The following is a 4864-nucleotide window of genomic DNA, read 5'->3' on the forward strand; positions in this document are numbered from 1 at the left end:
ACGTTCTGACACTCCTGCTGGTGGGCCACACCTTCAGCGCTCGACTCGGCGGTTCTTCCGCGGGGAGCGCGGGCGCTATAGCCGCACCGCAGCGCAGGACCTCCCGCCGCCCTCCGGGCCCCGAGTCCGCGACTCGCGGACGAGGCTTCCAGGGAGTCTCAGGCCGGGGGCGCCCCGCTGGCAGGACGCCGGAAGTGGTCGCAGCCTGCTGACGTCTCATTGGCCCCGGCCGGCAGCGGGCTCCGGAAGTGCCTCCCCTGTGGGCGGGGCGAGCTGCAGGGCCGGTGGGTCTCCCGTCCGTGCGGCGGGGGAGGCGTGTTACGGCGAAAGGAGGGATTTTTGCGGAGAGGAAGGAGCGGGGAGTAACCCGCAGCTTCACAGGACTGGACGCCGGGAACCGTCAGCCTCCTCCCGTCTTTTCTTCTTTCTGGACCTGGCGGGACCTCTCGATTGACAGTCGAGGGTCCGAACCGGCAGACAGACGCGCGGTGCGGGGACCGTAGACTACAAGGCGGGGGAGGCCATGATTCCTGCGGGCGGGCCGTGGATCTGGGGCCTCGGCCGCCACCCAGACCCACGCCCAATCCTTCGGCGCTTCTCGAAGCTCCCGCGGCAGTTTCGGTCTTTGGGGGCTGCCCCAGTTGAGAGCGCCTGCCGGAAGGGGCTGCCTCCCTGGATGGGGGCAAAATTCGCATTTCTCCGCTAACTGTTCAAGGAGAAAAAGGAGAAAAGTGAGTAACTCATCGGGATCAAAACTGTGACATCTGGAGTTCCCGCTGTAGCGCAGCGGGTTAAGGATCCGGTGTGGTCTGTGCGGCGGCTCAGGTTGCTGCTGGGATTCGATCCCTGGCCGGGGAACTTTGTGCCAGGAGTGCCGCTGTGGGGAGGGGGGAGTGATATCTGATTCCCCACCAATTACCAGGAGGACAGTATCCACTTTATACTGACCAGGAAACCTAGAGTGAGGAAAGAAAATCACTTTAAATAAATTCCAGGCAGCGGGCGTTTCCTGTCCCTCAGTTAAGAGGACTGCCACCCTCTGTCCGCATCCAGTAATACACCAGGTGACATTTGGATCCCAAAGCCTTTGCCTCCGAATAATCTGTCATCCCGATTCAGTTTGTAGATAGGAGCCCCTCACTTCCAACATCAGTACCTAAATTGCAAGGCGGAATCAAGACTGTGTAGACACAGATCGAGGTATGAGGCTTTAAAGTTCCTTGTCTTAGGTTTTCCTCAACAGAAGGTTATTGAAACCAACACCGGGTCCTTTACCCACTGAGCAGGGCCAGGGATCTGCCCGCGCCTTCACGGGTACTAGTAGGGTTCATTACTGCTGAGCCACAACGGGAACTCCTGACGGCTAATTCTTTCCCTCTGTCTGACACACAGTTTCTTCGACAGGGGTAGAAACGCTTGGCGAAGGGAAGGCCTACAGACAGGCGCCCTGTCGGGGTTAACGTGCCTCACCTGGCTCATCCTGCTGAACGTTCTGAGGGCGTAGAAATGTTCTACCTCCGTGTGGCTTAAAGTGTGGCTTATGTGACTGAGGAACTGAATTTTTAAAAATTTTGTTTTGATGAATTTACATTTAAAGAGCCACTGGTAGCTAGTATTGTCTTTGTGCTAGCCCCAGAGGCCCCCCGCCTCCTGTGGAAAAATCAGTTTTATTAAAATGTCTCGGAGTTCCTGCGTGGTACAGTGTGTTAAGAATTGGACTGTACTGGCTCGGGTCGCAGCGCAGGTTGCACGTTCGATCCCGGATCTGGCACGGTGGGTTAAAGGATCTGGGGTTGCTGCAGCTGCAGTGTGGTTCACAGCCGTGGCTCAGATTCCGTCCCTGGTCGGGGAACTTCCATATGCTGCGGGTGCGGTTATAAAATAACAATAATAATACCAATAAAATGTTTCTTCCATCTGATAGTTGATTAAGGATTTGAAGAAATACTGCATAGATATTATTTGTTAGAACAGGCAATAGAACACTACAAGACATTTAATTTTTATTTCCTTTTTTTTTTTTTTTTTAGTTTTTCTTTTTCAATCACCCCTGTGGCATGTGGAGGTTCCTGGGCCAGGGATCGAATCTGAGCTACAACTGCAGCAATGCCAGATCCTTAACCCCTGTGCCAGACCAGAAATTAAACCTGTGCCCCAGAGCTCCAGAGACGCCAACGATCCCATTGTGCCACCGTGGGAACCCCAAGCACTTGCTTTTCTACGTTTGAGTAGCGGTAAAAGTCCCCTTCCGTCCAGGAACCTTCCCGGGAATGACAAATAACAGCAGGTGTGTATGTCTCAGCTTCGGGCTCTCTGGCCCCGCGGCAACAGCCTTCTTCAACCATCACCTCCTCCCTGTGGTTCTTCTGACCATTAGTAACCTTGGCCTAACACTGAGCGGGAGGAAGGAGACCGGAAGTGCTGTGTGATATTTAGTAGCTGTGCCAGCTCCTGGGGGGGAGGCCTTGGAATCATCTCCCAGCTCCAAGCAGCATCACACAGAGCACCCATCAGGAGGAAGCAGGCTTTACCAAAAGACTCACAGGGTGCGGGTGGGGGTCGGGTCATGTCCGAGTTCCTGTCCCTAAAGACAAGGTCTCCTTAGAGCTGCAGGTTTAGCCTGGAAAACTCTTTTCTTTTTTGTCCTCCTCAGGAAAGCACGGTTGTGCCACTTTGTATTCTTGCAACAGTTCCACCTCAGAGAGCAATGAAAGCTACAACTACAATGTACGGAACAGGAACTCAGGACCGTACATTGTGTTTCACAACTGTTGCTGCCTTTGGTCTCACACTTGATTGTCTCCAGCTCAGGCTGAATGAATTATGGACTCCCCAAAGTTGCAAAGGTAGTATACAGCATGATTACATTACATGGTCAAAGCCAGGAACCCAGCAGTGCATGGGTGGGGTGTGTGTGTGTGTCTGTGTGTGTGTGTGTGTGTGTGTGTGTAGATTCGTAGCCACCAATGCAGTCAAGATGCAGAGCTATCCTGTCTTACAAGGACCTCCATCCTACTGTCCCTTTGCAGTCACTCCCCTCCCCACATTCCTAACCCCCTTTGACCATTAATCTGTCACTACAAGGATGTTATATCAATGGAAACCTATGTATGTGACCTTTTGCAGCTGACTTTTCCCCTCATCGCAGTGTTCCTGAGACCATCCAAGCTGTTGCGTGTATCAGTACATCTTTCCTTGTCTTCCCTGACTCATAGTCCATGCTCAGGATGTACCACAGTTTGTTCAAGCAAGAGGGACATTTTGGCTTGCTCCCAAGTTTTTGTCTGTTACAAATAAAGTTTCTGTGAACAACTGTGTTCAGGTTTTGGTCTGTTCCTCCGTTTCCATTTCTTTGGGATAAATGTAATTAGTAGGTTGGATGTTTAGTTGTTTTGTTTTTAGAAACTGTCAAATTGTTTTCCAAAGTGTCTGTACTGTTTTATATTCCCACGAGTAATGCAAGAGAAACGCACTTCCTCCGCAGCCTGTCTAGCATTTGGTATTGTCGCCTTTTTTTTTTTTTTTTTTTTTTTTTGTCTTTTTAGGGACATACCTGCAGCATAAGGAAATTCCCAGGCTAGGGGCTGAATCGGAGCTGTAGCTGATGGCTTACACCACAGCCACAGCAGTGCCAGATCTGAGCCGCATCTGTGACCTACAACACAGCTCACCACAACGCCGGATCCTTGACCCACTGAGTGAGGCCAGGGATTGAACCCACAACCTCATGGTTTCTAGTCGGGTTTGTTTCTGCTGCACCACAATGGGAACTCCTACTATTGAGTTTTGAGTTCTTTATGTAATTTGGATATGAATCCTTTTTCAGATAAGTGATTTTCAAAGATTTTCTACTACTCTGTAGTTAGTTTTTGCAGCCCACTAACAGGGTCTTTGCACAGCAAATGAGTTGAATTATATCATTTTTATCCACTCTTCCAATCTCTCTTTTTTTTTCTTTTAGTATTGTAATTGTTGTTTTTCTTTTTGGCTGCACCCTTGGCATGTGGAAGTTCCCAGACCAGGGATCAAACCTGCATCATAGCAGTGACCAGTCACAGAAGTGACGACACCAGATGCTTATTAACTCATTAAGCCACAAGGGAACTCCTTAATGTAATTATTAATAAGTTATGGTTTAAGTGTGTCATTTTTTATTTTCTGCTTTCTGTTTTTCAGTTTAGTTTTTCGTACCTTTCTGTTACTTGAACATTTTCGGATTTCATTTTGATTTTTTTTTTTTTGGCTGCATCCACAGCGTGTGGGAGTTCCTGGGCCAGAGATCACACTTGAGCAAGAGCAGCTACCTAAGCCACAGCAGTGACAACGTTGGATCCTTAACTGCTAAGCCTCCAGGAAACTCTTCTAGAGCTTTCTTTAGGTTTGTGTTTTAGGGCTGCACCTCGGGCACATGGAAGTTCCCAGGCTAGGGGCCAATTGGAACTGCAGCTGCCGGCTTAAGGCCACAGCCACAGCAACATGAGATTGGAGCTGCGACTGTGACCTACGCCAAAGCACGACGCCGGACCCTTAACCCCTGAGCGTGGCTTCATGGATACTAGTTGGCTTGTTAACGCACTGAGCCGCAATGGGAACTCCCCACTGACTTTTAATTCACCTTTGTGCCAATATCACAGGCTTTAATTATAGTTTTATATGAAGCAAAGTACATTCTCCATCTTGGTGTCACCTGCACCCCCCACGAGTTCCCCTTCGCGGAACTCCGAGACGACGTTCCCCATTTCTCCCCGGAAGACTGAGGGGCAGCACTGACGTGAGAGGACGCTGCTCAAACCTCAGCGCGCAGCCCTAGCTACCTGCGCCTTACAGGGCGGGGCGTGTGTACTCCCGACGCGCATGCGCACCC

The 4864-nt window shown here is 50.6% G+C and overlaps 1 long non-coding RNA gene across 1 annotated transcript; it reads left to right on the forward strand.

Annotated features, from left to right (window-relative positions):
- LOC110256147 lies at positions 272-3317 on the forward strand. The gene is made up of 3 exons (XR_002337423.1): positions 272-731; positions 2031-2287; positions 2654-3317. It is a non-coding gene; the product is annotated as an uncharacterized LOC110256147 (long non-coding RNA).

The sequence above is a fragment of the Sus scrofa genome, chromosome 12, assembly GCF_000003025.6.
Source record: "Sus scrofa isolate TJ Tabasco breed Duroc chromosome 12, Sscrofa11.1, whole genome shotgun sequence".
NCBI lineage: Eukaryota > Metazoa > Chordata > Mammalia > Artiodactyla > Suidae > Sus > Sus scrofa.